This window comes from Chiloscyllium punctatum, chromosome 20 (assembly GCF_047496795.1).
Source record: "Chiloscyllium punctatum isolate Juve2018m chromosome 20, sChiPun1.3, whole genome shotgun sequence".
In the NCBI taxonomy this organism is placed as follows: Eukaryota; Metazoa; Chordata; class Chondrichthyes; order Orectolobiformes; family Hemiscylliidae; genus Chiloscyllium; species Chiloscyllium punctatum.
The window spans coordinates 81,437,183-81,450,483 of record NC_092758.1 but is presented as its reverse complement, the minus strand read 5'-3'; the positions used below and the strand labels follow the sequence as shown (position 1 = coordinate 81,450,483).

The 13,301-nt window shown below is 40.3% G+C and overlaps 1 long non-coding RNA gene across 1 annotated transcript in view; it reads left to right on the top strand.

The window, feature by feature from the left end:
• Nucleotides 1–8,486, top strand: part of LOC140492217 (uncharacterized) — a 31,085-nt gene extending 22,599 nt beyond the window's left edge. The window contains exon 2 of the long non-coding RNA XR_011963517.1: nucleotides 5,678–8,486. This is a non-coding gene — a long non-coding RNA (uncharacterized lncRNA). The remainder of the gene's footprint in view (nucleotides 1–5,677) is intronic.
• The last annotated feature ends 4,815 nt before the right edge of the window (nucleotides 8,487–13,301 follow it).

Sequence of the window (13,301 nt, the reverse complement as noted above, 5' to 3'; positions counted from 1 at the left end):
ATTGAAGTCCCAGATTCTCATTGTACTCATCACCCCATTATAAGTTTGCATTTCCAACAAATAATGGAACAAAAATATTCAGAGTTCATGGGTGCTGAACAAAGTGTAACAGCACATATTATAAGGAAAATTGGAGATGTGGTAAAAAGCAAGAGGAAAACTTAAAATGGAGTTTGATATAGATGGGCTGAACAGTGGCAAGTGGAATTTAATCCTGAAAAGTGTAAAGTGATGCATTTTGGGAGGACTAAAAAGTCAAGGGAGTGCATGTTGAATGTGGGGCTTGAGAAAGCACAGAGGATCTTGGTGTCCATATTCTTGAAAGCAGCAAGACAAGTAGATTGGGTGTTTGAGAAGGCATAAGAGAACTTGTTTAATTAGTCTGAATATATGAGCAAGGAAATTATGATGAAACTTTATGTAATATTAATAAGGACACAGCTGGCGTGCTGTGAGCAGTTCTGATCGTAACACTGTAGGAAAGTGATTACCTAGAGAGGATGCAGAAGAGATCCAACAAAATGCTTGACCATAGGCCTAGACACAGTGGGCCAAACAACTTTTTTCTATAATAGAAAGTGTCTATGACTCTTTCTGAAACATTCTTGCCTTCTTTTTGCTGGACAACTTGACAACTTATCCTACTAATTTATTTTTCCTTATCTCTTCTGTAAGAGGCTGGGGGAGTTTTATAGTTTGGCATGTTATCCAAATGCAAGTTGTTCTCTATTACATAGGAATACACAATCTCTATCCTTATCACTAACATTACATACATCTTAATTTGGAATTTGCCAAAGTCATTAAGGAAACCAATATCTAATGTGAAACATGTAAACAAGATCTCAGCAATTTTCAGACCCAATTTATGTTCTTGATCACCAGTAGCATCTGTTCAAAATCAGGATTAGCAACATATGGCAGATGATGAACCTTTTGAGCCCAGCAGTGCTGTAGACATAATATGTCAAACAAACCCAACACTGCAAAACACTAACTGTCAGAGCAATGTGATGAATAATACAGTATGGCAAAATGTAGGGTACGGGGTATATGTGGAAGTTAATAGTTTGGTTGTCAGATGATCTCTTCTGATCGTTGCACCATAATATTGATAGAGATGCTCAAAGAATATCCCTGAGTAATGAGGAAACCTAAGCATTTTTTTTCTTGAAAGAAGACAACTAAGGAATTATTTTATAGATATCACTGGATGAAATCTAGTGAGGTTCTTGGCTGCAGGAAACCAGGTGAGTGTTTTTCTTTTTCTGAGAGGAACACAAAATGTCAACTTCCAGACATCAGGATGAAAATTGGGTGTTAAATTGGTGGTAGGTTAAAGGTAGATTGTTGTTCTTGATGGCAAGTGGTGGGAACCTATTTTAAATGCATTAGCATGTGATGAATGGTTATTAAAATACATGGTCAGCACATTAAATTAGACCTTTACAATTAAGTTGACAGCAAATGAATAACACATGCTTTCAAATTCAGGGGTAGTTAAAGTAATGTACTCTGAGCAAGGTGGTCATCCTAGTGAATTAAAATGTGTAAAGGTAGATAAATCCCTGGGACCTGATCAGGTGTGCCCCATAACATTGTGGGAAGCTAGGGAAGAGATTGCTGGTCCCTTGTAGAGATATTTGTATCATCAACATCCAAGGGTGAGGTGCTGGAAGACAGAAGTGTAGCTACTGTTGTGTCATCATTTAAGAAAGGCTGCAAGGAAAGGCCAGGAAACTATCAATCGGTGAGTCTAATGTCTTTGTTGGGTAAGTTTTTGGAGAGGATTCTGAGAAAGAGAACTTAAATGCATTTGGAAAGGCGAGGACTGATTAAAGATAGTCAGCATGACTTTGAATGTGGGAAATTTGATTAAGTTTTTGGAAGAAGCTACCAAGAAAGTAGATGACAGAGCAGTAGACAAGGTATTGGTGAGACCACACCTGGAGTATTGTGCACAATTTTGATCCCCTTATTTGAGGAAAGATGTAGTGGCATTGGAGACCGTTCAGAGGAGGTTCACTGTTTGATCCCAGAGATGGGGTTTTGTCATATGAGGAGAAATTGAACAGTTTAGGCCTGTACTCTCTGGAACTTAGAAGAATGAGAGCAGAGGTATTCAAGATGATAAAAAGTATGGAGGCTTCCTTTTGTGGGGCATTCTAGGATGAGAGGTCATAGTCTTAGGGTAAGGGGTAGCAAATTTGAAACAGAGTTGAGGAGAAACTACTCCTCTCAAAGGGTTATGAATCTGTGGAATTCACTGCCTCAAAGCGTAGTAGATGATGGTACAGTGAGTAAATTTAAGGAGGAGTTAGAGTTTTAATTGGTAATGGGTTGAAGGGATATGGAGAGAAGGCAGGAAAATGGAGATTAGGAGCATATCAGTCATGATCGAATTGCGGAGAAGACCCGATGGACCAAATGGCCTAATTCTGCTCCTATATCACATGAACTTATGCACTTATCTATTTGGGCTTCAGCAAGGCCTTTGACAAGTCCTATATGATAGACTGGTTAGGAAAGTTAGATCACATGGGATCCAGGGAGAAATAGCCAATTGGATACAATATTGGCTTGATGGTTAAAAACAGAGGTTGGAGGTAGACAGTTGTTCAGACTGCAGGTCTGTGACAGCAGTGTGCTGCAAGAATTGGTTCTGTGTTCACTGTTGTTCGTCATTTATAACAATAATTTGGATAAGAATATGGGCGATATTGTTAGTTAATTTGCAAATGACATCAAAATTGGTAGTATAGTGGACTATGAAAAAAGTTATCGAAGAGTACAACAAGATCTTGATCAGATTGGGTCAAGAAGTGGCAAATGAAGTTTATTTTAGATAAATGCGAGGTGTTGCATTTTGGTAAGGCAAACTAGGGCAGGATTTACACAGTTAATGGTAGGACCTTGGGAAGTGTTGCTGAACAGAGGGATCTAGTGGAGCAGGTTCATAGTTTCAGGGTGGTGAAGAAGAAATTTGACATGCTTGTCTTTATTGGTCAGAGCACTGGTCAGATGTCATATGGCTGTACAAGACATTTGTAGAGTACTGCACATAATTTTAGTCACTTTGCAATAGGAAAATGTTGTTAGGGTATAGAAAAAAATGTGCAAGGATATTGCCATGACTGGAGAGTTTGAGTTATAAGGATAGGCTGGGATTTTTTTCCCTCAAGTGATGGAGGTTGAGGGGTGATCGTATAAAGATTTATAAAATCATGAGTGACATAGATCAGGTGAATAGCCAAAGTCTTTTTCCAAAACTTAGAGGGCATACATCTAAGATGAGAGGGGGAAGATTTAAAAGAGACCTGAGGGGCAGCTTTATCATAGAGGATGGTTTGTGAATGGGATGAACTGCCAAAGGAAGTAGTAAAGGCAACTACAATTACAGCATTTGAAAGGCATTTGGAAATGTATGTGAATAGGAAAGGTTTGAGGATATGGGCCAATGTGACTAGTTCAGATAGGATACCTGATCGACATGGATGGGTTGGACCAAAGGGTCTGTTTCCATGCTGTATTCCTCTATGATTTGATGCACTTGGAGTGAATCGGTACTGCTTCTCTTGTATGGGGAAGTCTGTTGCACCAGGGGAGAGAAGGTTGAACTGTTGCACTGAACTTAGATGGCACCTGTCTAGGGAACTCAGGCGATCTATCTGTGAAAGAAAGGACAACAGCTGTTTAGGAGGTTAGGCATGGCTGTGTGTATGCTGGAGGATGGTTGTCATCCAGGAAGATCAGGGCATGGCAGACCAAGGCAGGGAGATCTGATAATAGCAAGCCTCAGAGGGTCTGTGAGTGACAGTTAGAGTCATAGAGTTTTACAGCATGGAAACTCAGGCCAACTGACCAGATATCCTAAATTAATCTAGTCCCATTTGCCATATTTGGCTCATATCACTCTAAATCCTTCCTATCCTTTTAAATGTAGTAATTGTACCAGCCTCCACCGTTCCTCTGGCAGTTCATTCCATACACACACTATCCTCTGTGCAAAAATAGTTGTCCCCTTAGGTTCCTTTTAGGTCACTTTAAACCTATGCCCTCTAGTTTTGGACTCCCCCATCCTGGAGAAAAGACCTTGGATATTTATCCTATCCATGCCCCTCATAATTTTACAAACCTCTACAAGGCCTTCTTCTTGGCATGGACAAGTTTGACCAAAGTGTCTCTTTCTGTGCTGTCCATTTCTATGACTCACTCCTCAGACTCTGATGCTCCAGGGAAAATAGTCCCAGCCTATTCATCATCTCCCTACAGCTCAAATGCTCCAACCCTGGCAACGTGCTTGAAAAATATTTTCTGAACTGTTTCAAATTTTGCAACATTATTTTTATAACAGGGAGACCAGAATTGAACACCGTATTTCAAAAGTAATCTAATCAATGATCTGTACAGCCCCAACATGACCTTCCAACTCCCAAATTCAGTGCACTGACCAATAAAGGCAAGCATACCAAACATCGTCTTCACTATCCTGTCTATCTGGGTCTCCACTTTCAAGGAACTATGAACTTGTATTCCAAGGTCATTTTGTTCAGCAACACTTCCCGGGACCTTACCATTCAGTGTATAAGTCCTGCCCTAATTTGCCTTACCAAAATGCAGCACTTCACGTAAATTGAACTCCATCTGTCACTCCTCGGCCCATTAGCCTGAGGGAGCTTTACTGAAGGAAGCTCAACCATGACAGAGAAGGGATCAAGGGTGATTGGGGACAAGTCAAATATGAGGTGAATGCTGGAAAAGTACAACAGGTCAGGCAGCATCTGAGGAGCAGGAAAATTGACATTTTGAGCAAAATTGAGTTGAATTTATTGTCATGTGTACCAAGGCACAGTGAAAAGCTTTGAGAGTGAAGAAGCTGTGATGACAATGATTTTTGCGATGATGCTTAGTCAGCAACCAGCAGCAACTTGCCCATGTCGCCCAAGTATCCTAACAGACATCAGCCAGCAACAAGACAACCAGTTGTCAGCCAAAAGCAACCAAGAATAGCACATACCTCTTCAGATGGTATGTGATCACCAGATCAGGATGAGTTGACAAACTTATAACTTATCAAAGTTTGAATTATTAATTTTGTTAACTCTGTTTTTACGTGTCTGTATAGTTACTGAATTGACAACACATGCCTATGTAAAATATTTCTTTGGAATTTAAAGGGGAATTTTGTATAATGTCTTGTGGCAGCAGTGCAATACACTTTTAAAAGATATACTTATGATGTCATCACCTAATGGTAGAAAAGTCTCAATTTCCATCTTACTGAATCCTTTTTCAGTATGACACTGATAAAATCATGCTATAGGCAAAAGTGAGGACTGCAGATGCTGGAAACCAGAGTTTAGATTAGAGTAGTGCTGGAAAAGCCCTTCAGGGCTTTTGCCCGAAACATTGATTTTCTGCTCCTCGGATACTGCCTGACCTGCTGTGCTTTTCCAGCACCGCTCTAATCTAAAAGCATGCTATAGTACATTGAGTTGCTTAGCTTGAGCCAGACATGCAAATACTATTTTCAGTACAGATTCTAGCATCTGCAGTAATTTGTTTCTATATGCAAATGCCTGTGATTGTAATGTACATATGTAAATACCTAGTGTATAATAAAGGTTCGTCGAATTACCACATTCAACAAGAACCACATTTCATTTATGTTTTACAGGAGCCCACATCATGATAGTGAACATCATCATCTCTCATGTAATATCACATCAATCTTCAAGCCATTTTCTCCCAAAGAGACCGAGAGGCTTGAAATTGTCCAGACTCCTGCTACCTGCTGTGAATGTGAAAATCCAGGCCAATGTTTCAGGACCTTACATCAAAACCGGGAGCACTGAAAATCAGGAGAAATTTAATGACAGAAGGGTTAGTCTTATAGGAGCAAAGAAATGGTGATGCTAGGGAAAGAAAAATAAAAAACAACAAATTGTGACTAAGGAAGTGTGCCACTATGTGAAACTGAAAATAAGGGGAAAACCGCAACATGAAAAAAATGAAACAGAATATAGAACAGAGTTTATGTTTTGAAATTGTTGAACTCAACTGGTAAGAGTTTAATTGAAAGATAAGGTGCTATTTTTCAAGCTTAAATTGAGCTTCACGCAAACAGTGCTGCAGGCCAAGAGCAAACTGCCAGTGTGACAGTAATATGGAGAATTAAAACGATAGTGCTAAGAGCTTGAGATCATGACTGCAGACTGAATGGAAGGAAGTCACACTCTGAGCAGTGCGTATGGAGACTAAATTGAAAGTATACAAACTTCTGCTTCATTTAGGAGAAGTGTTTGGGGGATGTGGGGAGAAAGAAGGTAAAAGGATAGACATTGCATCTACTGTAGTTGCATGGAAAGGTACTGTGGGAAGGGGAGTGGGTATTGGGGATAGTTGAGGAGTGGATTAGGGTATCAAGGAAGGAACGATCCTTCCAAAATGCTGAAAGAATGCTCCAGTCTGATTTCTAAATTCCCAAAAGAGTAACTTCAACACAACTGAATAAAGTGTTCAAAGCAATATATGTATTATACATACACATAGAATTTGTATGACACATATGTATATATGTCATATAATGATTGGACACCTCTGCTGCTTTTAGAGGATTTGTCCTTATGCTTCTACCACTATATCCTGAAGAAGGGCTTATGCCTGAAACGTCAATTCTCCTGCTCCTTGGATGCTGTCTGACCTGCTGCGCTTTTCCAGCAACACATTTTTCAGCTACCACTATATCTTGGCTAACCACACATCTTCAGCTGAGGTGATAACAACCTGCAGTGTGCTGTGCCCCATTCCCTGAGTTGACCTTGATTGCTGTTCTCTGGCAGTCTGAGAGCAAGAGGACTTGGCCTGCTGAGGGTCTTCTACATAGATGTCAAGGACACAGAAGCCAGTCTTTTAGCACTCCCTGCAGTTATGGTGCTTTTATCCTGTAAACAAACAGAAGTTTTAAGTATTATCTCAGTGAACATAAAATCTCTTTAAGAACTGTGTCAGAGCAAGTCAACTAGCTTCAGATTTCAGGTTCCTCTAGGTTGGAGTAGGAAAACTCGATAAGCTGCAGCACTATAGTGGAGAAATTTGGTTAAGTCTTATGTGGATGCCTTCCTTACAGGAATTGGCTTTTCATGTATTCAAATTGAAGGCCATGATATCTGGCTGAATCTAGATCAGGTACCCAGAAGCATACATAGTAGACAATCTTCCCAGAGTCAGCCAACTAAGAACCTGCTTCTTAGAGTTCCATTCAGTTAAGGATGCTAGGATTCTGCAGTGGTATTGTGATGGACTGCACCAATGTCTAGCCAGCAGCCGCACCAGAGAAAGTAGGTAGGAAAAGGTTGTGGTGTGAGCATGGCGGCACTAACTGTGAAAAGTTATCAAAATGTCAAAAATAGATGTTACCACACATGTGTAAGGAAAATACCTGTTTTCAGGATGTTCTGCCGCTATACCTGTGATTCTGTGGCACCCACAACCCCTAGCTAAGAGTGGGAATTTTAAGGGTAACTAACTGACTTCCTGACTGTACATAAAGTCTATGTACAAGTTACAATTGTCATAGCATAGTATGAGTTAGAGACATTGAATAGCAAGTGCATTAAATTACAAATCTGGAACACAAACAGAAAGTGCAGGAATAGCTCAGGAGATCTGGCAGCACCTGTGATGAGAAAGTAAAGTTAACATTTCAGGTCCAATACGCAATCCCCTACCCCTTTCAGCTTTGCTGAGTTTTTCTAGCAATTTCTGTTTCTGCTTATGATTTCTAGCATCTGCAGTCTTTTTTTAAAACTACAAATCAGCATCTTCAACTTTAGAAATAACCTGCATCTATACTTTGGGTTGTCATCAGGAAACATTTATTTATGACTATTTTTTGTAGTCTAGATAGGTGTAGCAACTAACTTTCATATCAGAAAATTCTGCCAATAGCACTGTGATAAACAGTCAGGTGGTTTGGTTTAATGACAATAATTGAGGAATAGCCAGAAGATCGAGACTCCTATCCTATTGTTCAAATGGTGCTTTGCAGTCATTTGCATCCACCTGAACAAACAGGTTTAGTAGCTCAACTGAAAGGAACTCTGACTCACAACAGTCCCCAAATAATAATAGAGGTTACATCATCAGAATAGATAATAATTTGCCTCAAACAATTCATGCAATTCGGATTGACATCCACCCTCCACATGATCAAATCATTCTAATCACATTGATCCACCTTGTTCCTTCAATCACTAAGTGCTGAAATGTCAGCCTAGTTTACGTGCTTAAATGCAGTTTAAACCCACAACCTTCTAATTAAGAAGAGACTGGCTCATGCTTCTGCTTCCTTTGGGTGGAAAGTGTAAAATACTTATAACAGACAATGCATAAATGTAAATGCTGAGTATTTCATGTTTAAGCTTAATTTCCTTCATATTTGTAATGAGGTAATACAAATGAAATAAAGGATCTCTGTTCAATAATCTTTGGGTTATCCATGTTTTCAAATGCCATGTTACAATTCTGGTGTGGTTGGCGAGATTCCACAGCATAGGCACTAAGTCATTGCAGGCGATGCTGAAAGGCACCTGTCAGAGATGAAGCAGATTGTGAAGGATTTGAAACTGGCAGTGTCCACAAGGGAGGCCAAAGCTGTTCAGATACCATTGGAGGCTCAGGCAATGGAAAGAAATTGGAACTTTAGGCCAGCCATTAGCTCCTCATGTATATTCCCTTGATGCTATGGAGGATGGGAGCAATACTATTGGTTGGATATTCTATTTGCCAATGAGTAGAAAGCTAGATAGATTGGGAAAGATTGGAAACAGTGTGATTTGCTGATTGAAGAAACATTGCTGTCTCAATGAAAGTGAGCAGGTAGATTTTGTGATGGAACGTTTGTGTGTGTGTAAGGCAGTAAGGTAATACTGACCATCAAAAAGTACAGAAGTTCAAAGAAGTCTTCAGTTGGCTCTTTTAGGATTTGAAAAAGCTTTTTTTGAGACAGTAGCAATCTGTCACAGCTACAGTGGAAGTTTATGGGTAGAAGCAAGCCAAAGCGGATGACCTGGTTTCTGCATCCCTAGAGCTGGTGGAATTCTTCTGGATCTTTCCTTCAAATCAACTAGGAGCAGGCAGTTGAAAGATTACTCAATGGAAGCAGTGAGGCTTAATAGTGACAAATCTCAAGGTGTTTGATTGCACCATCCAGATCATAGGGAAAGATGGGACTCCTAAGGCCAAGAAAGAGGAGACTGATGGTATGGATGAGAACGTAAATCTGCTGAAGAGGCAGATGGGTTAGATTGCTGCACAACAAGTGCAGATCCAGTACTTCTTGTCCTATCCCCAAGGTGAGCCTCATGGCCAATTTCATGCAAGGAATGCTCCACAAACATGTTGGAACTGTGACAGGGCTGAGCACTTCAAACAAAACCACCCTGAACAACTACAGCATCATTGCCATCAGGTACAGACATCCCATCCAGTATAACAAGCTTTCCTTTCTCACCAGACTTTAGACTGGTTGGGCCTCACAGATGCGGGCTGGGGTTGGCAGTGGTGACAAAGTTTCTTCAGGAAGAGACTCAATATTATGTGGAGTGGTAGGTACTTACCCTACACTGAGTGCAAACTTTGTCAAGGTAGAAATGTCATGCCTAATTTACACAGGAACAGAGGTGTCAGCTGCTACTCACCAGTTTTTGCTGAAGATCTTGCTTGAGGGGTGTGAGCTGTTTGCTGTCTCTTCCCTCATCCACATTTCTACTTCTCAGGGCTCAGACATCCCTTATCATAGTGAAATCGAGCTCTCCCCTTCTGTTGTATATCACACTTTTCACAGCTTGGGGTTTCTGGTAGTTTACAAGCCAATTGATACTCCAATGGAAGTAATAAGTTGACGGTACACATGGTATTGGGGTCAAATGTGTAAGATATCCAGATTTCATGCAAAGTGTTTATGGTGACTGCTATGGGCAGTTCATAATGAGGTTGACAGATGGGGCTCAGGAATCCTTGACCTTGTTCCATGCGCTGATGAGATATCAACCTGTACAGCACCTAGAACCTTTTTGCATAGTTGGGAATTGGCTTTTTTTTCTCCTGCCCACACCATCAATGTTCCTGAAGGCTCATGCCAACTGTCTCCAAATAGTCAACATCAGACTTTGTTGCAGTGTCGAAAAGCCTGGTAAGCCTCAAGGTTGTGCATACGGTGACCATTCATTAAAGATTGCTAGCAGCTAGATCCCAACTCATCACTTGGAAGAAGTCTGGGACTTACCTACAAAAGTCTCTGGATCAAGGTGTCTTCCAAGAGTTGTCATGTAAATGCTTCCCAATATCCTCATGAGGAAGAAAGATGGAAAAGCTTTCTGTGTTGATAAATGGGCACTCAATGGAAAGACTCATATGATGCTTACTCTGTACTAGGATTGTAGTTTTTTTAATGATTTAATTTTCTCACTTTCCCACTTTCTCCTTTAATTAACCATCTCTGTCAACTCGTGAAGGAGCCAATCTTTACACATGTTTAAAAGTGAAATCAACTAGGATATAGTGAGGACTGCAGATGCTGGAGATCAGAGTCGAGAGTGTGGTGCTGGAAAAGCACAGCCCATCAGGCAGCATCCGAGGAGCAGGAGAGTCGAAGTTTTGGGGGTCGATTCTCCTGCTCCACAGATGCAGTTTGACCGGCTGGGCTTTACCAGCACCACACACTCGACATGCTTAAAAGTGTTTATTTACAGATTTACACAATACAGGCATGCGACTCTGAAGCCAGCATCTACAGTTTCAGTCTGTGATTACTTACAGGAATGCAAGTGAATCTTCAGTTATTACCCAACACCCATATACAGTTATAGTCATAGTCATAGAGATGTTCCTCTGGCAGCTCATTCCATACACGCACCATCCTCTGCATGAAAAAGTTGCCCTTTAGGTCTCTTTTATATCTTTCCCTCTCACCTCAAACCTATGCTCTCTAGTTCTGGACTTCCTGACCCCTGGGAAAAGACTTTGCCTATTTACCCTATCCATGCCCCTCATAATCCTGTAAACCTATATAAGGTCACCCCTCAGCCTCTGACACTCCAGGGAAAACAGCCCCAGCCTGTTCAGCCTCTCCCGATAGCTCAAATCCTCCAACCCTGGCAACATCCTAGTAAATCTTTTCTGAACCCTTTCAAGTTTCACAACACCTAAAGAATTTAATATACAATTAATAGATCTGGTTTTTTTGCATTTATGCACAGCTGACTGTGTGAACTTTTGTATGCTTCCAGCAACACGCAAGAAGGAACCAGAGGCAAAAATGTTGAGAGTAATGCCACTTTCAGAGCCACTGGCAACAGATGGCCAGCAGATAGAGAAAGGAGAGGATTTTCCTCCTGGAAATTACAGATATTAGCAACCACCTGGTGTGACAACCTCAGGCTGTGGAAGTGCTACTATTCAAAGAAATAAAGGAAGTTGAATCTCTGCTTGTAAATCCTATGACATGAGTAGTGCCTCCTGCAATACTGTCCCCTGTGCCTCTCTCATGCGCACCTCTCACTCATGCATCTTCCACCTCTATGGATACTGATCCCACCGCAGCATTTCATTCCTGCCCATGCTGGCGATGGTCTTCATTTGATTTATCCTGTCAAACACATTTAACAAGCATCTGTAATGTCTGTTTGAAAGCCTCAAAGGTAGAAATAAGATGTATCCACAAATAACTCTCTGCCAATGTTTACCAGAGAGAACTGAGGCAATATCTGCAAATATGAATTTTTATTCAGCTGGGAAACCTGGACTGTGCATATTAACTTTGGAGCCAAGTTAAAAACAATTTGCAAAGATCTTATTAACACCTACGAAGAGTGCTAATTGTGCCAATAAATACCTGTCTGCTTACAATAATTAAATTTCCAACTCTAGTGTACAGTTTAACCCTCTTGTTAAACCCAGAAATGGACACACAGGAGTCAGATTGTGCTCCCACTCTAAAACTCAAATGTTTGCAAGTCCTCCCTTTTCCCTTGTTCTGGACCTTAAAATTTCCCCTGTGACTCCTGTCTGTTGTTTTATTCCATTTTTCTTTTCAGGGAAGGTGCTGATTGTACCAGGCTCTGCTGAAAAATGCAGAGACTTATCAGTAGCTAGGTGGGCAAAACTGGAAGGCTACTCCCTTAGATTTTCTTTCTGGACTTGGCAGCCTGAATCTGACAGCATTTTAATGAATCTACACTGCCTTCAGTTCTGTAAACATAGACTCATAATAATAATTCAACCAAGGGTGGAACAATAAGGTGTCTGGTGTTAGCTGTTCTCAAAGTAAAGTTACCTTCAGAAACAGGTTAGGGGAATTTGCCTCCAAACCCATTGTTTCATACAGTAAAATTAACTGGAGTGGAACAACTACTATACAGATGACACAGGATACCTGTTTATGAGTACTATACACAAGAGTGCAAAATTTAATTGGCAAAGTTAATTTCATCTGTTGTTGGAACAGAGCTTGGACATTTTCCTACATTACTTCAAAGTTACTTATTATGTGCAAACTATTTGAAATATTGGTACAAAATGTGTAAAAGAACTGAAATGCGTGTTTTCTTTAGTAGGCAAGGAACGCGCTGATGTTATGGGCCTAATTGTAAGTTTGCATTGATGTTTTGTGACTTTGCCTGATTTCACTGAGAATTGAATTCAAGTAAGCATTGAAGTAATTTCCCCAAGTGTTATCTTCTTGAAGATAATATAATTTGTTTTCAAGCATTCAGTGAAAGTCATGAATAACCATATAAACTCTGGTCACACTCAAGGCAGCTTCACATCTGTCATCAGATAATGGCATGTAAATGGTTTCCTGTGACCAGTCACCCACAAAGAGTCCAATACTCCCAATTTAAATTGTCTTTGCAACTGTTCTGAAACATTACTAGCTACACCACAATATATGCCTATAGATCCAATCACTGCACAGATGAATTAATTTTAAATGACAGATATTATGTCATGATGCACAGAATCATGCTTTTCTATCACACTCTTACGAATCATTATGAACAATTCCATCACAGATCTTCTAGCAATATATTTAAAATGGTATGCTAAATCTCACATATCATACTATAAACTTCAATGATTATCTCAGCATTAGTAATTAACAGTCAAGGAAGGGAGAGGGCTTAAAGCATTGCAGCAACCAATGATTATAATTTCTTAATATTCTCCCTCCTACTGGAAGAGACCAGAAGAGTACCAGAACTGCAAAGATGCTTTTCTGAGTGACTCTAAACTTTTAA